A 24,604-nucleotide genomic window follows, 5' to 3' on the forward strand; every position below is an offset into this window, starting at 1 on the left:
CTCCACGTATGTTGGTGTGCTTAATGATACACCACTCCGAAGGCTAAGGAACTTTGAAGATCTCTGAAAAATGGAAAACCCAAATTTGTGCCAGTGCCAATGAGCAGCTAATCACCAGTGAAGCAATCACTGCCATCTGAACTAAATATAGTCACAAGCAATTGGAACTTTGTTTGTGTCACTGACCAACCTGAAGAGTGATCTGCCTGGTCAGAATTTGTTTAACTGTCACTGCTACTGGGACTTGGTAAATTCATCCCTTCTGTACCCTTCCTCCCCTGCCTCATTACTGCCTTGCAAGCTGTCATAGCTTACCCTCAGGAGTTTCCAACTCTTTAAATCTTGTTTATTTGGCATCTATGCTTTTATAATGAGTTTTGTCTCCAGAGAAAAAATGGGCTGATTTTCACAGAATTCTAAGCCAGTGCTTATTATAAAGGAGTGCACCACACAGTGGGGAAGGACAAAAGGAACCCACTGTCTTTGTGAGCTGCTACACTCTCATGAACAAAAAGGAGGCATGGCATGGAGAACAGAGTGCTGGATTTGGATTTAGAAAAATCAGGTTTCAAATTCTGCCTCAGATACTTACCACCAGGTGACCCTGGTCAAGTCATCAAATCTCTCTGAGCCTCAGTTTCCTCATCTGTAAAATGTGGGGGTTAGAATGGATGACTTTAAAGGTCTCTTCTAGCTCTGATTTATGATTCTCTTTCATCTGCTATAGGGAAAAGAGGAGAGAAGTGCAGGGGCAGAGGTGTGGACCCAACTTCTTTCAGCAGAGGAGACTCATGTGAGTAATCCATAAGAGGTAATATGGTGCAGTGGAGACAATGCTGGATTTAGCGTTAGAGGACCTGTTGTCAAAAATTCTACCTTCAATGCTTAGTACCTCTACAAACTTGGGTAAGTCCCATAATCTCCTGGGGGCTTCAGTTTCCTTACTTGTCTGTCACACGGTGAGGCTAGATTAATTACCTCATCTCTATCTCTATGATCCTATGAAATTTGTAGCCCTCTGGTAGACTTAATTCATGGTCTTAGTAATGGTCCTATTAGCCAAAGAAGAAAACATCAAAGTGAAGGAAGAAAACATGAATGAGAATGACAACAGAGCATTTGTTCACCTTTGTGAAGGATAATAGTAGCAGGAGATTGGTTGGATGTTTTTACACATGAATTGGCTATCAGTTGTCACCATCAAATGGGTCCTAAGAAAAGAGCAACTAAATTGTGTGTAATTTTACTAATCAGAAGTAGCAGCAACCACTTCCACGAAAGGAGAAGATGATCCATCTGCCAGTCCTTAGAATCCTTCCAAGCAGCAAGCCAGTAATTCGCCAAAAAGACAATGATTGATGACTCCGTGGGAAGGGTTCAGAAAGAAGATCCCCAGGGCTGTGGAGAACAGCAACAAATGCCTTTGTTTTAGCTAACATTCCCAAATTAAAGACCAAGCTTCTAAAAGGGCAACCCAACCAGATCCAAGAGATGAGAGTAACATAACCATATGGTCACTCTATGTGGCCAGGCTTTCCAAACATGTCTATCAGCACCTATTCTTCCTTATTCTTGACCTATGAGGATAACTGAGAACATACAGAAATAACATAAAAGCCCATTAAGGAGGATTTGTCTTCTAATAGTTCAAGATTCAAAAAGTTGTCTCTCCCTACCCTCCTTCCCAGGCTCCCATGGAGCATGCTGGGGAGAGGGTGTTGGGGGAGGAGAGGAGGAAGGAGGAGGAAATATGCCCTCTGGAACTGGCCAAACATCTGCTTTAAATCAGTCCCAATATTTTGAATTCTGGCTTGAGCAGAAAGGACCAAAGATGGTCAAGAGTTCTTGAAGGGAAATTATTTCACATTTAAATGACAAAAGAGCTTTCCAAAATGAACAACACATTCCAAAGACTAGGGTTTCACATGGAATGTGGCTAGGATGAAGTCAAGGCCATCAAGAGGTTGGTTTTCAAGAACTATAGGGCAGGGATTTGGACCACACAGGGAATCCCACCACAAGTGAGAATTTACATGAGCCTCAGAACAGTCAGCATTGAACCTGGAAATGACTGCTAGACCCAGAATTCAGAAAACTGGATTCAAATCTTGGCTCTGAAATTATCTGCGTGACCATGGACATGCAGCCCATGTATCTGAACTGTTAGGGGTGTAAGCTCAGTTTCATGAGGACAGTCTCGGGCAGGTAAAAGTGAGGACCTCTAAATCTTAGAGTTCTCATGAGGCCCCCCAGGGAACAGCTGGGGATTGAGGCAAGAAACACAGGCTATCTTGTGTATTTCCACCTCTTCTCAGTTGGAAACTTGCTGGGGAGAACATCCCACCCTTGAGATTGGCCTGTGGTCTGAGCACACCTGTTGTTGACTAGCTAGGGGCTGAGAGCAGGCACGGTATTCACGTGCAAACTGTGCGGCTGGGAGAGCTTAAGTGGGGACAGGAAAGCCTGAAGGCGTTCTTTGCATTGAGGGGCCCTTAGAGAGAAGAAGGTCCCTCCCCTCTTCCACTCCCATCCTCTTGCTATATGATCCTTGCCCCTTGGGAGGAGGAGGATTCCTCTCTCCTGAGGAAGAATTCACCCTGCACATGTAACCAAGACCCTGAATAAAGCCTAACCCTTGTTCGACTCTGGAAAGTCTCTTCTCTCAATACGTTTATCCAGTTGGCCTCTGAAGACCTGCAAAAGGTGAGTAGACTCAGGTAGCCCATCAGCCTCTAGGCTGAACACTGAACCTTTACTTCTGACACAATGAACTGGGTTTAATCTCAGGAGCCTCTGTACTGGGAAAGCAAAATTATAGATCCCTGAGTTATTGGTAAGTCGGCTGTGAATTTTGATCCCATGTGATCTGGAGCAGGAAGAGACCTGAAAGGCCACAAAATCCAACCTTCTAATTTTAGAAATGTGGAAACTGAAACATAGAGCAAATAAGGAACTTGGCTAGGGTCACAAATTTATAAATGCCTGAGGTAGAATTTGAACTCAGGTCTTCTTGACTCCAAGTTCAATGTCCTATCCATTTCAACCTTTTATCTCAGAGGTCATAAGCTTATAGGATCAGAGATTTAGATCTGGAAGGGAACTTAGAGATCATCAACCAATCCCCTGGTTTTACAGGTGAGGACACTGAGGATTGAGTTGCTAAATGACTTCTCCAGGACAGCACAGGAAGTAAGGGTCTGAGGTAGGATTTGAACATAGATCTTCTTGATTCCAAGTCCAATCCCCTATCCACTGTCTACCTGAAATAAAGAAGGCTACCTAGGTAGCAAAAATTAGCATCTTTAATCAAGGCATGGGAATTGCAATGGAGGACACCACACAACATTAAACTCCTGGAGTGCTCAATTGGGGCAGAGGGTGTAGGACTTAAACAGTAACATGGAAGGAGCAAAGTTATTACATAACTTGTTTTGCATAACAATTGAAATCCCATAGAGAGGGCAAGAGAAGCTGGGGAGTGGTAACATCTGGTCAGAACAGCACACTCCAGGTACGGCAATGGAAAGTTTCCAGAGATATCACAAGACCAGCTCCAACCAGTTTGGATCTGATCCAACCATGGGATTAGAGTCAGGAAGCCCCTCTGATAGCTGTATTCACCACTATGCCATGGTATGTCAGAGATAACTACAAGAAGTATATCTTTACCTAAGAAAACTCAAGGAAAAACAGAAAGGCTTTACAATTATTGAGTAGCCCCTTATATAACATTTGATAAATGTCTATGTTCCTTACCTTGGTAAAATGCCTTATTATGCAAGGAACCCATTCTATGGAGCTCTATGTGAATGTAAGACAAGAAAGCCTACAAAATCCATAGTCAGGGGTTCTTAGCTTAGGGACCCTGAACTTTTTTGTGAAAAAATGTTGATGTCTATATTTCATATAATTGGCTTCTTTTGAAATCCTATGTATTTTTGCTTTATGTATTTAAAAACATTATTCTGGTAAGGGGCCCTTCATCTTAACTGGACTACCAAATGGGTCGATGACACAAGAAAGGTTAAGAATCCCTAATATGGATGAAGGCTTTACATGTGTGCTGTATGTGAATTAATTTGCAAGGCTATGCCCAAGTTAGCCTAGTTCCTTTTCATCCTTTCAACCAGTTATGGCACCCAAATATTCAAAGCCCAGATCCCTTAAATGTGGGGGTACCACAAAGGAAGCAGCACTCTTCTCAAAGTTAAAACTACATGAATCAAGTTAGTCTTAGAACAACCCAATCTGTCCACAGATATGGTCCCATACTCAGGCTTGAGAGACATGGCTCCCTAGGCAGTAGTGTACTGGTAAATGTTTAACAACAGGCTCTGCCCCCACTCCCCATATATGTCCAATAAACTTTTAGGCTTAATGTGCACTATTAATATTTTTTCATTACTTTCTTAAGCCTAGACATTCAACAAAGCAATATCTCAAGTCCTAATTTATAGTGTTTGCTGGCTTCCTATGTCCTCACACTAAATGTTCACACTAAAAATTTAATAATTGGTTCTCTTAAGAGTTGGGTACAAACCGGCTCCAGTATACCGCTACCTCTAGAAAAATTAATTGGCACATATTGGAAGGGCAAAGGTAGGCATGTCTCACTCATACTGTCACCATCTGGCTATGGAATATGTGTCTTTGTAACTATTAGAAAATCAAATGGAACTGAAGATGTGTAATTTTGTGCATTGTTATTTCCATATCTATGATATAGACCTCAGAGGTAGAAAAGACCGATCACCTTGTCGTCTTTGGAAAAAGCAGAGCCTGAAGTAGAAGAACAACCTGTCTTTATTAATAATAATGTTGACAATTCATGCCTCCACTCAGAATCTCTCCTTGGTTGTTCAGTCATGTCTGACTTATGACCCCATTTGGGGTTTTCTTGGCAGAGATACTGGAATGGTTTGCCATTTCCTTCTCCAGCTCATTTTATAAATAAGGAAACTGAGGCAAATAGAGTTGCATGACTTACCCAAGATCACACAGCTAGTCAGTATCTGAGGCCAGGTTCAAACTCTAGAAGATGAGTCTTCCTGACTCTAGGTCTGCCTAGCTATCCAGAATCTCTCTTTTGTTGGATAGAAGAGCCTGGCATGCTATAGTACATGGAGTCACGGACAGGCAGACACAGCTGAATGACTAAATAGCAACAACCACAACCCTGCAAGCTCATTCCTCTATTGACTAAAGTCCCTGTATCAAGTGGAATCACAGCCAGAGAAACTTTCTATCTGGCATCTCTCCAGCAGGTGGCAACAGCTCCCTGACTCAGATTTCCTCTGCCCATTTTCAGGTCTTTTCACTGCTCTACTGGGAGTGCTGGGTGCCTGTTCATCCGGCATAGCATGTCCAGTGGCTCATCTCCTAAACGTGCCAACAAACTGGCCAGCCTTTATACAGTGCTTTAAGATTTGCAAAGTGCTTTACATGGGAAATGGGTTTCTTTTAGGATTCCCATTTTACAGATGTGAAAAGTGAGGCTGGAAGAGAGGTTGTTTATTGTTACAATGTTGTTATTATTTTTCTGGTTTTGCTCACTACACTCTGTATCAGTTCATACAAGTCTTCCCAAGTATCTCTAATATGATCAGTTTCAAAGATAGTATTCTATTACATGAGTAACTAGGTGGCACAGTGGATAGAGTGCCAGGTCTAGAGGCAGGAAGACTCTTCTTCCTAAATTCAAATCTGACCTCAGACACTTACTAGCTGTATGACCCTGGGCAAGTCACTTAACCCTGTTTGCCTCAGGTTCCTCGTCTGTAAAATGAGCTGGAGAAGGAAATGACAAACCACTCTAATAACTTTGTCAAGAAAACCCCAAAAGGAGCATTTTTTCACTGTGGATATAAGTGTCTCTACTGGATGAATTCCCCTCCAACTCATCTACTACCATAGAGGCCTTCTGGGTTTCGTGTCTAGTGTAGAGATTATTTTAGCTCACAGAAGGAACCATAGGTTATGTGATGTATACTCATTATTAAGAATAATGTAATATCTGATATATACATAAACAACAATAATTCACTATAGACTCTCTGAGACTCAGTTTGTTCATCTGGGTATAATAATAATTTCATTACATCTTTCACAAGATTGTTTTGAGGAAAGAATTTTGTAAGCCTTTAAAAACTATACACGTATGACCCTGAGCAAACCACTTAACCCCAGTTGCCTCCAAAAAAACAACTATACAAGTAGGAGTAGGAGTCCTCTCCCTTCTCCTTTTCCTTCGCATCATCATCATTGTTCAAGCCTCTGCTCAGTATTCTCATCTGTAAAATGGGACTTAGAGTTGCACCTAGATCAGTAGGGCTATTGTAGGGATCAAATGAAATATGCAAAGTGTTTTGCAAACATTCAGGCTCTCTATATAATGCCAGCTGTTACATTACTCTTAGTAATGCTTGTGCATCACATGAGCTCTGGTCCCTTTTGTGAGCTAAAACAGCTTCTTTACTAGACACCAGACCCAGAAGACCTCTCTGGTAGCAGATGAGTGGTGGGAGAATCCAGCCAGTAGAGAAACTGTGTCAACAGCCAATAAATGCTCCAACAACATGACCCACCCTGAAACAAGTTTATAGCTGCTTCGCTGGACTTGCATAATGCTGATCTCTGACGATCTCATTTCCACTTCATTCCTCATGAACCAATGATTATGAATCAGCTATGTAATGAAGCAGTAATAGAAATAATGACTAAATAAAGGAGGCAATAAAACTAATTTGTGCAAATCCAATTTTTTTTTAAAGTTGCATTAAAGCAAGTATGATAGCAGATCAGTGAACCAACTATCTGGGAGGCTGGGAGGCTCTGAAGCTGTTGCATGATCTTAATTTCTTGATTTTAAAAAAAATGTTTATTTTATTTTGCATCCCAATGACTCTCCCCCTTACCTCCCCACCCCCACCCCACCCCCAATCTTATAAGTACTGTCCAGAAAAGCAAACCAACAGAACTGATAATGTCTCAAAGTACATTTGGTACCCATACTCCACCACCAATACTCTGACTACAGAAAGGAGATATGTTGAACCATCAATCTTCTGGTCACAAAAGAACACTAAATTCAATTCATCAGTCAACAAGTATTTCTGAAGTACCTGTTGTTGTTGAGTCATTTCAGTTGTGCAACCCCATTTGGGTTTTCCAGGCAAAGATGCTGGAGTGGTTTGCTGTTTCCTTCTCCAGCTCATTTTACAGATGAGGAAACTGAAGCAAACAAGGTTAAGTAACTTGCCTGGGGTCACAAAGCTAGTAAAAGTCTGAGGTCAAATTTGAACTCAGGTCTTCCTGACTCTGGGACCAGCATGCCATCAACAGCTACCTGTCCTACTGTGTGCCAAGCCCTGGGATAGAAGCTTGGGATGCAGAGACAAAAGCAAAACAGTCCCTATCCCCAGGAGCATGCATTCTAATGAGAGTGCAAAGGCTCCCACTACCTCAGACCTTCAGTACTTCTCAACTGAACTCTTGTGAGGGTCTCCTCGTTGACCTTCTAGATCCTACTCACACTCCTCTCCAAGTTACTCTTTCACAAAGTTGCCAAAATCCCTTCCTTTAAAAAAAATAAAAAATTTTGGTTTTGGTTCCAAATTTTATCCCTTCTTCCACTCCCTCCCCCAACCATTGAGAAGGAAAGAAATAAAATATTATACCCATTATACAAATGAAATCATGCAAAAGATATTTCCACATTAGTCATGTTGCCCTACCCCCACTCAAAAAAAAGAAAAAGGAAATGGAAAAAATATGCTTAATCTGCACTTAGAGTTCATCAGTTCTCTCTCTGGAAGTGGATAGCATTTTTCATTATGAGCCCTTTGAAATTGTCATGAATCATTGCATTGATCAGAGTAGCTAAGTCTTTCACAGTTGATTATTGTAAAAATATTGCCGCTAGTATGTACAATGTTCCCCTAATTCTTCTCACTTCATTTTGCATCCACTCATATAAGTCTTTCCAGGTGTCTCTGAAGCATCTTCTCCATTATTTTTTATTTCACCATAAATATAAGCCAAACTCATTCAGCCAATCCCCAATTGATGGATATCCCCTCAGTTTCCAAATCTTTGCCACTACAAAAAGAGCTGCTATAAATATTTTTGTACAAATAAATATTTTTTGGTACAAATTTTGTCCTTTTCCTTCTTTGATCTCTTTGGGGTATGGACATTAGAGCAGTATTGCTGAGTCAAAAGGTAGGCACAGTTTTCTGACCCTTTGGGCATAGTTCCTAATTGTTCTCCAGAATAGTTAAGTCAGTTCACAATTTCACCAAAAATGACTTTGTGTCCCATTTTCCCACATCCCCTGCAACATTTGTCATTTTCCTTTTTTGTCATGTTAGCCAATCTGATGGGTATGAGGTAATATCTCAAAGTTCTATAAATTTGCATGTCTATATTAATAATTTAGAGCATTTTTTCATATGACTATAGTTTTGATTCTTTCTTCTGAAAATTGTTTCTTCATATCCTTTGACCATTGACCAATTGGGGAATGACTCTTATTTTTATAAATTTTGCTCTGTTCTCTGTGTATTTGAGAAATGAGACCTTTATCAGAGAAACTTGCTATAAATTTTTCTCCAGTTTCCTGCTCTGGGTGGTTTGTGTAAAACTTTTTTAATTTCATGTAATCAAAATTATCCATTTTGCTTCCCAGGATGCTCTCTATCTCTTTTTTGGTCATGAACTCTATACCCATCCATAGATTCAACAGGGAACTTTTTCCACATTCCCCTGTGTTGGCAAGCAAAGTGGAATATTTTGCTGCTTTTGTTTTAGTGTAATCAAATGCCTGTAATTGAATCTTGCCTTTATCAATCAAGAGAGTTTACTAGGAGTAAAGTACTGAAATAAGAGTTTCTTTAACTATAAACAGTATATATATTTGTATTGTTAATGTGATTAAAGATCTTTCTCACCCATTAATGGATGTGCCCATTAAGGGAAGTTTGATTAGGAAAGATTTATAGGAAAGCTCACACCTTTTGTTGATGAGGCACTGATTCTCAATGGTTGGGATGCCCTCTGGCTCTAAAAAAGACATAAGTACTCTCATGGTGAGGTTTTACTTTGGGGCTTAACTAGAAGTGTTTTTTGACCAGACAAGGACTCTGGGAAGTGCTCGGGAGCCCCCTTGGTGCTTCCTTCTCTGGTAACTATGGACAGAGAGTTGGACCTTCTGTTGATGATCAGGCAGAGGAAGCCATGTCTGTTGATCTTTGATTTCTCTGTATTTTCTTTAAAGTTCAGCATACTGAATCCCCTGAACTAGGTGAATGATACATGCACTTGATTAAAGTGATTGTTAACTCAATCTCAAACTCAGATCTTAACTCAAACTCAAAAGTTGCCTTTCCTTTTATGAATGCAGATCTAAGAACCTGTGGTAGCAGGCCCCCTGTATATGATAGGGTACTTACTGTTACATTCTCTAATTTGCTTATGTCACCCTTTATGTCTAAATCATGTACCCATTTTGAGCCTATCTTGGCATATGGTGTGAAATGTTTGTCTATACCTACTTTCTGCCAGATTGCTTTCTAATTTTCACAACAGTTTTTGTAGAATAGTGAGTTCTGACCCCAAAAGCTTGGATCATTGCATTTGTCAAACACTAGCTTAATGTGGATATATATTTGTGGATATTGTGTGCCTGATCTATTCCATTGCTCCAACCACTTTATTTCTTATTCAGTACTACGTTTTGATTATTAAAGGTTTATAATATAGTTTGAGATCTGTCTCTGCTATGCCACTTCACTTTTTTTCATTAATTTCCTTAATATTCTTTACCTTTTGTTCTTCCAGATGAGTTTTGTCATTATTTTTTCTAGCTCTGTAAAATAATTTGTTGGTGGTTTGACTGGTATGGTGCTGAATAAGCAACTTAAGTTAGGTACTACTGTCTTCTTTATTACATTAGCTTGGCCTACCCATGAGTAATTAATATTTCTCCAATTATTTAGAAATGACTTTATTTGTGTGACAAGTGTTTCGCCAGTGTGTTTTATTTTAATATAGCTTCTGTGTTTTATTTTAAATGGAATTCATCCTTCTTTCTCTGTTTTGTCTTGTTTTTTGGCACTATATAGAAATGATGATTTGTATGAGTTTATTTTATATCTTGCAAATTTACTAAAGTTATTCGCTGTTTTGACTAGTTTTTTTAATTGATTCTCCATGCTTCTCTAAGGATGCAAAATATCTTCTAAAGTACAAGATGGACCATACTGCTTCCCTATTCAGAAAGTTTCCAGGACTCCTCATCACCCATGGCTGCAGTTCTTAAAATATACAGCATAGTTCAAAGAACTCATGAGAGTGGCATGGGATATTTTAAATTTTGAGGGAAACATAGAAATACTTAACATCTCTTGGACAACATCTGAACTACTAGCTTGAGAGCACCAGCCCTAGAGTCAGGGGCACCTGAGTTCAAATCCAACCTCAAATACTTACTACAAATGTGACCCTGGGAAAGTCACTTAACCCTGATTACCTCCAAAAATAAAACAATTTTTTTTTAAAAATGAACTACTAGCTTGAGGTCATAGTTTCAACATTAGATCATACTACATTCCTTTCAATGAAGTTATGGAATGTTTGAGATGCATTTTTGCTTTTGTTTATACTTTCAGCTATGCCAGTAACTTCTCAAACTTTCTAGTTTGCAAGGTCATAACTTTGTGGAGCTGGGGTTTCAGTTGCTGCTGTGCTAAAGAGCAAGTGTCCTATGTGGAAATCAATGTGGAACAGGAAATGAGGCTGGGGGTGTCCAATCTGATTCCAGGATTTGAGAACTTGTGCAGTGGCCAGCCAATGCATATATCCCATTAGTGAGTGCAACTATTTTAAAATGAAATGAAAATATTATTTTTCTTTTGATTTATGTGAATTATTTTTTCAAATGATTACTAAGGAGTTAAGACATAAATACTTATTAAGTTTTTTGGACCTAACTACCTAATGAATGGAATTGATCGATTTGGCCTAGGCAAACCACGAACAATTACTGAAATACTAAGGACTCCATGAACCACATGTAAGGAGCCACAAAGACATCAACCTGCATCGCTTGAGAGAGTTTTCTTTTTGTCAATGAAATCTCAGGTTAGGTCTTAATCCCCACCCCTAATACAAAGGGAGTAAAAGGAAGAGAGAGAATTTTTTAGAATTCTTTCAGGCTTCTTACTCCCTGTTTTCCTTTAATTACCAGCTGGTTTCTTGTAACCCCTGGGCACAAGAGTCAGTCGCTGTAAAGAGTAAAATAAGTCAGCTTAATTGATGGATCCAGGTCCAGAATTCCTTTTCTTAATCTTATATTCTAGCCTAAAAGCACCACTTCCCGAAGTTGAATACCACACTTTGAAAAGATCAACATCTCTCTTGAAACCTTGACTCAAGGTATGAACCACAGAATTTCAGAGTTCAAAGGACCTGAAATGTCATCTAAGCCCAACCTGTACCAAAAATTCCTTCCGTAGTTCCGTAGAATCCTCAGCAAATAATCAGTTTTTATTTAAAGGCTTCCAGGGAGAGGGATAACCCATTACCTCCAGGGTCAACATTCCATTCTGAGACAGCTCTTAATTGTGAAGAAGTTTTTTCCTTACATCAAACTTCTCTTAGACCTCTTAGCAACTTACATCCATTGCTATCTATCCATAATAACATGGCCTTTTGTCAACGCGTAATTGAAGGGTAAGTGGAGACTGAATCCGCTAGCCAAATGGCAAAGGTTTCTGAACTCATGGGCGTTTCATCATGGCACTGAACTGTATCATTTTTCCTAAGCATTTTTCCCCTCTTTCTCTGTTTCTCTCTACGTTGGAGCCTCCGCCCATGAAATTGAAAGATTTCTAGTAGCAATGCCTTTGTTGCATCAGCTTTGGAAATATGGATTACAGTATTCTGTGAAAAGCATTTATTACTCTGAACTGTGACTCAGACATTGTTGCATTCGAGGGTTATAGATTTTCTTTCAGCTAAACTAAGGCTGTAAGTCACAGTGACAGTTGTAATGTGTGTAATACCACAGTACCAGATTCTATTACACACATATTTTTGCTAGAGGTTTACGATGTTAAAAATATTTCTTCTTTTTTTCCAATACCTTTCTGTACCTGTTGTGTAAATATATTGGAACCTATAACACCAAAGTCAATTTCCAGATGAAATGTGCATGGGAACAGTAGTTTGTCCATTGGGTAGAAAGGGAAGGACAGAGATAGAGAAAGAGAGAGACAGAGAGAGTCAGAGAAAGAGAGAGACAGAGAAAGAGAGATACAGAGAGAGAGAGAGAGAGAGAGAGAGAGAGAGAAAGAGAGAGCCGGAGACAGAGAAAATAGAAAAGAAGGCAAGAGAAAGCTCCATACAAACTAATTATATTCAAACACAATATTGGATTGTAATAAAAGATGAATGAGAGAAAGTGAGTGTCATTGTGAGGAATAGGGAAGGTTACAGAAAGCTGGGGCTGGGGAAGGATTTATCATGTGTGATGCCTCAGGCATTATGTTGAAAGTTCCACAGACTTATTTGCAAGTGTGTTTTATGGGAAAATAGAGCAGTCCACATAGCAAAGAATTACTATAGATTGTTATCTTTTATACAAGACTAAGATAAAACAGCTTTGGGAGGTATTTCTTTAAGAAATCTATGGAAGAAATCCCAACTGTATTATAGCAGGGGGCAGGGGGAAAGAAGGGGGAGAAGGGGGAATGAAATTCCAATTCAGAAGCAAGCCTTGTCAATTCCATACATTTAGGGAAGATGTATTTGTTAACAGACAACCGATAATGGAATTTTCTTCAGTTCAAAGGAGAAAATGCATGCTTGGTAGAAAAGAAAAAACATAAAATGGACACAAACAAAATCCTTTCTGATTTTGACCTCAAAGCCTCGGGCCACCAAAAAAAGTGTGCCAACAAATCTTGTCCATCTAGCTTTGGAATTCAGGTCTGGTGTCTTTGTCCTCATGATGTTTCCCTGGGTTCTTTAATCCTGTTACTGCAAGATTCAGCAAGTCCCAGGTGCCAGGTCACCATGGTGCCTAGAAACTTCATTGTTCTATTAGCTTTATATTTGGGGCATAATCTCACCCAAAACTTCAAAAGTGTCTTTTGTTCTTCCTACTCACATATACCCATGGTTTACTATTCCCCATAACTTCAAAACAGGATCCGAAACACCTGACTTCTCAGCATTCCTGAGTGATGAATGGAAGGAGCCTCCCTCCTCTTCTCTAGAATATGGAGAGGGGGTGTTGGCCCACAAGGGCTTCTACCCACCCTGTACACGGCTAAGGAAATAGAACAGTACAAAAGAAAGAGTGCCGGATTTGGAATTAAGGCACCCAGGTTCAAATCCTTGCTCTGTTACTCAGGTGACCTTGGCCACATTGCTTCGTGTTCCTCAGTTTTCTTATTTGTAAATTGAGGGAGTTGGATTGGACACAGTCCTGTACAACCCTAAACCTATAATCCTATGAACAGTCTTGTTACTCTATCCAGGTGGGGTCTTCCTCTTCTTTGGACCTTGCATTAATTTAATAACCCAATTTGACAAACATCAATTGTGAGACTACCACTATTATGTTCAAAAGACTGCTATAAGTGCTATTAATGTCACAAAGGAAAATAAAAACACAGCGTCCCTTTCCGTGTAGTGATGAGGTAGAGTCACAGATTTAGAGATGGAGAAGATCTTTTTTTGTTGTTGTTGAATCGTGTTTCAGTCATATCTGACTATCCATGAACTTTCTTGGCAAAGATACTGGACTGGTTTGCCATTTCCTTCTCCAGCTCATTTTACAGATGAGGAAAGTGAGGCAAACTGGCTAACGTGACTTGCCCAGGGTCACACAGTTAATACGTGTGTAAGACTGGATTTGAACTTAGATCCTCTGTACCACCTAGCTGCCCTGGAAGAGGTTTTAAAGGTTATTAAGTATAAGCATAATTTTACAGATGAGAAAACTAAGATCTACAGAGAGGAAGTGATTTGCCCATATCCACATAGTAAACAGCAATGAAGAATGTAATTCTGATCTTTTGAGACCAAGCCCAGCACCCTTTTCACTGTATCAAAATGTGTGTGTGTGTGTGTGTGTGTGTGTGTGTGTGTGTGTGTGTGTGTGTGTGTATACTTTAATACTTAAATGGATTAGAAGATCATAGATTCAGTCCTGGAAGGAACTTTAGAGGCTGTATTGTCCCAACCCATTGTTTAACAGTTGAGGAAAGTGAGGTGCAATGACTTACCCAGCTGGTAAATAAGAAATGAGATTTGAACTCTGGACCTCTGACTCCTTCACCAAGACCCTTTCTTTACAATGTGCCATGGCTTGTACATATGCTTTAATTCTTCACTGTATAATGGGGTCTGCACATGAACAGACTCCCATCAGTTGCCTGTCACCTTCTCTATGTGGAGGACATTGGGGAATGGTTTCCAGAAGAATTGTAACCATGTATAAGGAAATAAGTGGGAGAGACTGGTGTGGGCTGAGAGTTCTGTAGCTCTTCTTGTTGGCTAATCAAGAGTTTGGGTGACTGACTGACTAAGTAGCTAAAACTGTTGGTGTCTTCCAAGAGCCTTTGTTCCATTTGGATCTAAGGGGGGTTTCAGGATTCTTTTCCTCACAGCATCTAGCAAGAGACTGTGTAGGAAGGGTAAGGGCCTCAGGGTTTCCCCACTCTGAGGATATGCAGCCCAGAGAAATGAACCTTGGGCCTTGGCCTTTATTCTAAGCCTTTCTGATTTGGAGTTTTCCATTCTAGGGGAAGAGACTGGAGTCTCTGGGAGTCAGAGTCCAGGCCACGCTTTGGAGCCAACACAGCATCAGTCCTCTTAGGAAAAAGGAATGATCCTCAGGAATGACCTTCAGGATCTCAGTCTGGCAGAAAGAACCTGACAGTAGCTTCACACCATGAACTTGGTGTGACTAACTGCTGTGTAGGAACTGAATGTAAGTTTTGAGCCCTTGCCCCCACAGGCTGAGGTGGTGAAGAGGAGAATATATCCCAGAAGCATTGTAAGAGTTTGTACTTGATGTATCTTTAAAGTAAATATCCTTTTGTAAAAGCTATCTAATACCAATCAATTAAATGGAACTGGTGAGCTAACAATTGAAAGAACACAGTTGATGTGAGCTTGAGCCAGTGGTAGTAGAGGAGAGGTGTCATGGACCCTTCAGGGTACCCTGAAACTCTGAGAAAAGACATACCTTTCCTGGGCCTGGGAGACATGTTACAGATAGATTGACATGGTTATAATCTCCAAAGATGTAGCTCTTCTTTCATTATGATTCTTGTCTGTGTTCCCCCTTAGATACGCCTTTGGAGATCTAGCCAACATGTATATAGATGACCTTAATTCAAAGGAATAAATGATATGTGTTAGAAGAAAAACAGAATTAAAATATAGTACACAGAGATTTCGGAGGAAAGAGAGGCAAATTCTTGGCTGGGATAGCCAGGAAAATTCTTGGCCTAGATATTTACAGGAGCTGGTTTACAGAGGAGTTAAGATTTAGGCTGGATCTTTCTTTGTCTTGATCATGAATGGCAAGACAGTAGCCAGACAGAAGCTTGCCCAAGGAAAACACTGTAAAGTGTAGTTTGGAAGCCAAGTGGGAGTCCTGAGCATTGCAAGTCAAGGTGGTTGGGATGACAAACACAGGTCTATGAAATAAAGGCTGTAAGTGGATCTCCTAAGAGACAGCAGCCACCAAGAACCTGTCCTTGAACAGTACATGAATTCAGTGACATTTGTGAACCAGTTGACCTAGCAGAGTGGCCTACCTAGAGTACCTTTGAATGATGGGCAGAACTTCAACATAGAAAATGTTGGGGAAAGGAAAGAAAGAGGGGAGGGACTTCCAGGTCATGGGACATGGTGAATGGAGGTAGAAAAAGTCAGTGTGTGTTGTGGAGTACTTGGATTTGATTAAAGCAAAAGATTCACGTTGGGGAGTGGTGAGAGATAAAAGCAAAGAGGTTAATTTGGACCCGAAGTAGAGAGGGCCTCAAGTGCTTAGAATTGGGGCCTTTATTCTATGGTCAATAGGGAGACCTTGAAGGTTTTTGAGGAAAAGTAATAGGATGAGAAATTAATATGACGCCCATGTGGGTGAACAAGTGAAGAATGAGGTCTTGAACTAAGCTAGTAGCAATAGAAATGGGGGGGGGGGGTAGGGGAAGAGAGAAATAACATAGAACCTTCATTTTAACCCAAAGTCTCAACCTCTTCCTCCAATGAATGTTTTGCCCAAGGACAAAGAATCTTAAATTCAGAGTTAACAAGAATTTTGAAAGTCATATCGGTGGCTATCCAAGGATAGAACACTGGACTTGGAATCAGGAGTTCAAATCCTACCTCAGACACTTACTGGCTGTGGAATCCTGAGCAAGTCACTTAACCTCTCGAAGACTCAGTTTCCTCATCTGTAAAATGGGGATAATTAAGAGCATCTACTTTAAAAGGTCATGAGGATCAGGTGAGATAATAAATGTAAAGCACTTTGCAATCTTTAAACCTTAAATGTTGTTGTTTTTCAGTCACTTCCAACTCTCCATAACCTTATTTGGGGTTTTCTTGGCAAAGATACTGGAGTAATTTGCCATTTCCTTCTCCAGCTCATTTTTTCAGATGAGGAAACTAAGGCAAATAGGGGTAAGTGACTTGCTCAGGATCACATAGCTAGTGTCTGAGGCCAGATTTGAACTCTGGGCCCGAATATCTGAGTTCAAATATAGCTATCTATTGTGCCTCCTACCTGTCCAACACCTCTGTATACATTCAAGCTACTATCATCTTGTCTAATCCTCCCATTTTACAGAAGAAGAAACTGAGGCACAGAGAGTTTGCACAATCACACAGGTAGAGCATGGCAAAAGTAAGATTCGAATCCAATATCCTCTGATGTTTGATCTTATTATAATGTGTCATAAGAAAAGCAAAGGCAAAATGTGGTTACAAAGGAATTTCAGAGGATAAAGAGGCAAATTCTTAACTAGGATGACTAGGAAAATTCTTGGCTGGAATGCTATTTACCGGGGCTGATTCCTAGAGGAAGTTACATCTGAGATAGATATTGGGCTGTTTCTACTCTGACATGCTAGCAGGCCTCTAGAGCATTGGGCCTGGAATCAGGAAGAACTGGGTTCAAATCCAGCCTTAGAAAACTAATAGCTCTGTAACTCTGACCAGTCACTATTCAACTATAAGATGGGGATGATAGTCACACCTATGGCCCAGGGTTTTTGTCAGGATCGTGTGAGATCTTATTTATAAAGCACTCAGCATAGTGCCTGATACTCGTAATGTTTATTTCTTTCCCCTCTCCAGTTGTCATAATAAATAGCAAAATTGATCACATTTCACTTTCTCTGTTCCTTCTCTGCCCCTTGGCAAATGGAAGTGTTAATGAATGATAATATAAAAATAACCAGCATTGATGTAAAGTACTTAAGGTTGAACATGGTCAAAAAGAGATACCGGAAATGAACAGACTGACGGACTGAGTAATCTACATACCGGCTGCTAGAGCACAGAGAGCTGACGGCACAGAGGAGGGAAGAACAGGCATTTCAAAATGATTTTCCAAAGGCATGACAATAATAACTAATAATTATGTAGTCCTTTAAGGTCTGGAAAACACCATTATATACACTAATAATAAAAACTAAGATTTACATAGATTGTATGTGCCAGGTGCTGTGGCAATTACTACAGTGATTACCTTATTAAGTCCTCATAACAACCCTGGGAAAGTGGGGGTTATTATTATCCCCATTTTACAGATAAGAAAGCTGAGGTAAACAGGAGTTAAGCGACTTGACTAGTCATTCAACTAGTAAATGTCAGAAGTAGCACTCAAATTCAGGTCTTCCTGAGGCTAAGGTCAGAATTCTCCCTGCTATCTAGTGCCTAACAGAGTGCTTGACACATAGTAGGTATTTAATAAATGCTGATTTACCTTAGTTGATATGACTTAGTGCCTCTTCCCACAGTAAAGAAAGTGATGTTAATTTCCTAACAATAAATTCTGATGAGAAACCCTTATCATTTGGGTATTTGGGGAAAGAAGAAAGCCTGATTCTCATCATTTCCTGACCCAAATGTAAGACTGGAAAGTTATAACAATGCCTTGTACATAAGTAGGTGCTTACACTGGAGGGCAGGCATTTAAGATCCTGAACGATCAAGCTGCATCAATTGATGCAGTATACATACACACACACACACACACACACACACACACACACACACACACATACATACATATGTTAATCCACAAAGAAAATAGAATTCGAATGAAAATTTTTATTTGAAAGTAAAATTATAATAAAAATGTTTAAGTTCATTGATGCTCCTGGTCTTTTCAGTGTTAATGAATGTTTATTGATTGGGTGAATAAATAATAATAATATTGAGAATTTATATAGTGCCTTAAGTTTTTAAAAGTGCTTATAACATTAGGACACAAAATGGGGCACATTAAGATTCCGGTGAGTAAAGGCCATCATATTTACAAATTATACTCATGACAAATACTTAAGCATACCCTTTTCCAATCATAAGGGTCATTAACTATAACCCTAAGTAAATGTGCTGTCTTTAACTTACTTTTCCAGTGAGAGTGATGGATTTGCTTAGAGTCATCCATTCTCTCTCATTCTTATTCCCTCATCACCAGTGATATTCATTTGCAAGGTAACTGGCAGGTGATTAGAGGTGTAGTTTTATAGCCACAGCCTACACCTCTAATCACCTGTCAGGTATCTAGCAGATGAGTACCACTGGTGATGATGGGTCCAATGTGGTTAGAGCAGGGTTGTAAAGAGATTGAACCTGTGGCTTTGACTTCAGCAATATAATATTCTAGTCAGTTGAGTTAACAGACACAGACACAACTTTTTTCTTTTTTAATATAATATTTTATATTATATATAAATATAATAGTTAATTTTCTCTCAATTACATGTTAAAAACAATTTTTAATATATATTTTAAAAATTTTGAGTTCCAAATTCTATCCATTCCTTCCTCCCTCTCTGTACTACCCCTATCATGAGACACTAAGCGATCCACTATAGGTTATTCATGTGCAATCATGTAAAAATATTCCAGACTCAAATTTTAAAAGAAAGAAAGTGAAAAACAGCATGCTTCTGTCTTTAATCACTAGTGCATGTAGTGAGGTTTGTCTTGGCAAAGAGAAGAGCCACCTCTTCATATGAGACAGAAGAGGAGGACATAATGGCAGAAGGCATCTGGGTGATGTGAAATGAGTGGGGATAAAAGAGAGAAACCCTTGATGAATTGCCTCAATTTTTTTCAGGAAAATTCCTCAAGTTTACAGCCAAGAGGGTATGGGGAAAAGGAGCCATGGGAGGTTTGAGGAAGGATGAAAAAGTTTGGAAAACCATCTCCTGAGTGGGATAGTGAGTTAGTTAGAGACGTGTAAATGAATTGTCTTACAATGGTGAGGGCCCAGATGAGAAAATGTACCATAAATTTGTAGTAGATCCAGTTATCATAGAATCATGATTTTCTCCAGCTTTGTTCAGTAGGAAGGAAGGAAGGAAGAGAGAGAGAGAGAGAAAGGGAGAAAGGGAAGAAGGAAGGGGAAGAGCACAGTATAGAGTTGAATTGGCTCATCCATTCCAAGATGGAAAGGAAGTAAGTGTAACCAGTGCCGGATTTACAGCCTGGGAGAGAACTGAGTAAGTGGATATCACAGAGTAGGTAAAGAACAAGGTTTGGGATTACAAGGCAGAGGGAAAGGAGGCCTAACAATAGATGTGATCAGATAAGGGGGTTCCATAGTTCATTAACATGGAAGTGGAGCATTTGTGAGTAATGTCAAGTTCAAGGGATTGCCATCTCTGTGTGTATCTGATGTGAGATGGATGAGTAGGTCATGAATAAGTTGAGGAACTTTGAGGTTAAGGCATTTAAGGGAGTATTAACATATATGCTGAAGACCCCAAGTATGAAGGCAAGACCAAGAGGAGAGAAAGACTGTGAGCCAAGCACTGAACTCATTGAGGAAAGGAGATGAGTGTACTGGAAGTCAGTAGGCAACAGATACCAGAACATAGATTTAGCGAACCTCAATGATTGAGAGATTGCTGATTGATTGTTGTAGAATGACAACCTGGAACAAGAAGTCCAACTCTACCATCTCAACCAGTGAGTTGGGGGGAATGAGTGAATGTGCAGCCAGTGCTGGAAAGGGTGGCCAAGGAGATATACCATCATGAGGGAGTCAGGTCTCAGTGAGGGTCAAAAGAGGGAAGGAGCGAGAAAGGAAAAGATTTAAGATAACAAGTTTGTTTCCAATTGAGCAGGCATTCCAGAGATCACAGGGAAGAACCAGTTAGAATGGAACATTGAGGGGTGGAGGAGGAAGAATTTTGAGAGGAATGGGAATAAGGGATTATGCAGTGGAGGACAGGGAATGGAATTTGAATCTTACCTACCAAGAGTTCAGAATCACTGAGATGGGAAGGGTATGACCAGGAAGGGGTTTGTTAATCACTGAAAACGAATTTAGACAGATATTCGTTGTCCATAAAGATTTGGCCTCAGAGTAGAGTCTTCTCCAGGCCTCAGTTAAGTTATTAAACTGAGAGAACAAGGAAAGGTCTTACTCCCCTTCCCCAAAGGCAGGAGACCAGGATAGATCCTTGATGGAACAGCCTTCCTCCTCTTCCCTGGAAAGGAAGAGTCTGATGCTAGATGGAATAGTGTTTCACCTCTTTCCATAGGAGGGTAGAAACCAGGCAGGAGATGCAACACAATGGACATTCTTGGCATAGATTCCTCAAAGGAAGAGAGAGACTTCCAGAGTAATGAGTGGCACTTTCTGCCCTATGAGTTCTCTGTACATGTGTCTTAACAACATGTTGCCTGAAGTTACCCTACTATTGTCGGATACCTCACGTATATAATGGAAGAATGGGATTCACCACTTTGGGAGGATTATCCTTTCTATACCTTCTCAGTAAATTCCCTTTTGTAAAAGTTAATTGATGTCAACTTTAATGTCTCCATTGATATTAGGGGGTATAGTAGATAGAGTCTTGTAACAGTATTAGAAACCCTAACCACTCAGTGTTACTCCTAGAGCTTCCTGTCAATGTTATTGATTCTAGTAAGAAATCATGAGATCTTGTAAATATCTTAAAATTTTTTGCAAGACTTTAATAGATGATAACCAGAAAATAGCTATTCTGTTCTTGCTTCTGATTTACTATACCTTTGCTTCCAGGCTCTCCCGTTTCTAATTCATCTTTCACAAGGCTGCCAAAAGGAAAAAACAAAACCAAAAATTTTCCTAAAGCATAAATCTGACCATATTACTAGCCTACGCCAAAACCTTCGGGGGCTCTCTTTTGCTTCAAGGACAAAATATTAATATCCTCTGGTTAGCATTTAAAGCCTTTTGCAATCTACCTCCAGTCTACCTTTCTAGGCTTAAAGTACATTACCTCCTGTCACTCACTTTATGTCCCAATCAAACTGGCCTACTCTTTGGTCCTTCAACTCAACACTCTACGCCTCAACTCTAGATCTTTGCAAAGACTTGCCCACATTCCTGCTATGCTTGAAGAATACTCTCTTCTAACCTCTGCCTCTTAGAATCTCAGGAGATAGATAGATAGATAGATAGATAGATAGATAGATAGATAGATAGAAGACATCACATATATGTGTGATGTATGCATGCATATGTATATGTGTATTGCATGTGTGCATATATGTACATGTGTGTGGTTGTGCACTTGTATGTGTGTTTATCATGTGTGCACGTGTGTGGTGTGTGCATGTGTTATGTATATATGTGCATGTGTGTATGTGATGTATATATGCATGTGTGTATGTTGTGTGTATATGTGTATATTATGTATTGTGTGTGCATATACATATACATATAACACAGATCCTAAAATTATCCTATGATTGTCTTTCCTGATTCCCCTTACTTGTTAATGACCCCTTTTTCTCCTTTTGTTGTTCAGTCCTTTCAGTTTTCTCTATTTGGAGTTTTCTTGGCAAAGATACCAAAGAGGTTTGCCATTTCCTTCCCTAGTTCATTTTACAGATAAGGAAACTGAGGCAAACAGAGTTAAGGACTTGCTCAGGGTCACACAGCTGGTAAAAGTCTGAGTCCAGATTTAAACTCAGATCTTCCTTACTCCAGGCCTGGCACTCTACCCACTTTGCTACCTAATGACCTCATTTTTCTCCTAGGTGAAACAGTGACTAAGAGCTGACTTGGAAGTCAGGAAAATTTGATTTCAAATTTAGCCTCAGATACTTAGTAGCTGTATGACACTGGGCAAGTCGCTTGGCCTCTGCTTGCCTCAGTTTCCTCATCTGTAAAATAGGTTCATAATAGCACCTACTTCCAGGGTTATTGTGGGGATCAAGTAAGAACAGCTAAAAAGTACTTGGCACCATGTCTTGCACATAGTAAGAGCTATATAAATGTTAACTCTTATTATAATTAAAGGCTAGCTCTTATTATTATCATAAGTTTGAAGCTAGAAGAGATTTCAAAGGTTACATAATCCAACTGGGACCTATTGACTGGCCCAAGGTTACGTAGGTTGTAAATACACAAGCAAGATTCGAACCTGAGTCTTCTGGCTCCCAACTTAGCACTCTTTTTTTTTTTTACTATGCTACCTGTCCTTTTGTATTGAAAGCAGAGATTTTTAACTATAAAAAGTCACACATGCCATAGATATAAATAGAGAAACTGCTCAACACCAGGGTCTCAGGGAAATTCATACCCTTCAGAGTGTAAACAGAGCTGGCTAGCGTGTGATTACAGAAATGAAGACAATTCGCTATAATAGAACCATGCAAACTGGCCCATTTGCCTAGGGAAGAGCCTTTGAGAAATCATTAGGCCTAAGGGGAAATTAAGCTATATGTACTCTATTATTTGCTGAGTGGGTCTCTTAATGAGGGATGAGCTGGAGGTAAGCCAGAGGGTCTTTGTACAGTTGGAAATCCTATTCTGGTCTCCAGGAACCTTCTCTAGAAAGAAAGACCTCCATGTTCCCCTCCAAAAAACATTTAATCTTCCTAAAATTTAACTTCAATCATGTCACTCCTCTTTTCCAAAATCTTCAATGACTTCTCATTGTCCATGGAATAAATCCAGATTCTTTAGTCAAGCAATCTTCCGTATTAGAGTCCATGTGTCTACCTCACCTAACTTTTCTACCACTGTTTCCCAAAGCAGTTCCTACATCAACTCCAGCCTAACAGTTGAAGGACCTAGGCTTAAATCTGAGTTTTGCTGATTATTTAAGTAGCTCTATGACCTTGTGCCAAATTTTCATCTCTTTGGGCCTCTGTTTCTGAATCCTTAAAATGAGCAGGTAGGGAGGAGTCACAGTAAATTATTTCAAAGCTCCCTTCAAGTTCTAAATCTTATGATCCCATGATAGTTTGCCATTGGTCAAGCACATTTTTATTTCCTTCCACCATGGATTTGCTCAAAGACTTCTTCCATGTTCACCTATTAAAATCCTACACATCCTTCAAGATCCATTTCACATGTTATAACCTCTCTGCAACCTTCTCTGATCAGCACATCTGGAAGTGAGCTGTCTCTCTTCTTTTAATTCATTCCATTTATTGTCTGTATAGTTATATGACAGAATTACCACCTTGTGTAATTGTCTTTCCTTCTAGATTGTAAGGTCCTTGAGGCAAAGACTGAGCTCTTTTCCCTTTTATTGCCCAATATCCTGAAAATAAAATTATGAAGCAGAAAATATATGAATTGAAAGCAACTTCAGAGATCATCTATTCCAGTCTTCTCTTTTTATAATTTGAGGAAAAGGACCAGAGGGGTTAATCACCTTGCTAGCAATCACAAAGCTAGTTAATGGTAGGGAAGAGACTAGAATCCATTCTTTTAATTATATCACAATGTGAATATTCAACACATAGAAGTTAAATTAATATTTTGGGAGACAACTAGGTGGTACAGTGGATGGAGCACAGGCCCTGGAGTCAGGAGGATCTATGTTCAAATCTAGCCTCAGCCACTAGACGCTTACTAGTGGTATGAACATGGGCAAGTCACTCAACCCCAATTGCCACAACAAAAAAAGATTGATATTTTTCTGGGACTTCTTTCCTTCACCCTACCCCTACCTCTAAGTTCCTGGCCGTGAATGCAAGTCTATTATTATATGAATAAAAAATTAGAAATTTAACTAACATTATGGATTTAAGCTTTCATTGTTTTGTTTTTTTAAGAGAAGTTGATTCATCTAGAAATGCGTTAACATCTAACACAAAGGTCTCTGCCTAAATTTATTTTCACCAATTCAAATTAACTTCACTGTGCTACAAAAATAGTCCTTGCATTAATCCTCATGAAAGATAGATCTTGGCAGATGAATTCAAAATATACATATCATGAGACACCTTGACTAGGGTTTATATTTTATGTCAATCTTTAAACAAAAACTAAATTTAAACTACTTTAATTCTATTAAGGGTATTACAAGGAAATATTCCAGTTGGGAAATGAATA

The 24,604-nt window shown here is 39.6% G+C and overlaps 1 long non-coding RNA gene across 4 annotated transcripts in view; it reads right to left on the bottom strand.

The window, feature by feature from the left end:
* Window positions 1-24,604, bottom strand: part of LOC140514198 (uncharacterized) — a 138,138-nt gene that overhangs the window by 88,955 nt on the left and 24,579 nt on the right. For 3 of the 4 annotated variants that reach the window (XR_011970467.1, XR_011970465.1, XR_011970468.1), the window contains exon 2: window positions 1,128-1,398. The exons of the other annotated variant lie outside the window; for it this stretch is intronic. This is a non-coding gene — a long non-coding RNA (uncharacterized lncRNA). The remainder of the gene's footprint in view (window positions 1-1,127; window positions 1,399-24,604) is intronic. 4 annotated transcript variants of the gene reach the window in all.

This window comes from Notamacropus eugenii, chromosome 7, assembly GCF_028372415.1.
Source record: "Notamacropus eugenii isolate mMacEug1 chromosome 7, mMacEug1.pri_v2, whole genome shotgun sequence".
NCBI lineage: Eukaryota > Metazoa > Chordata > Mammalia > Diprotodontia > Macropodidae > Notamacropus > Notamacropus eugenii.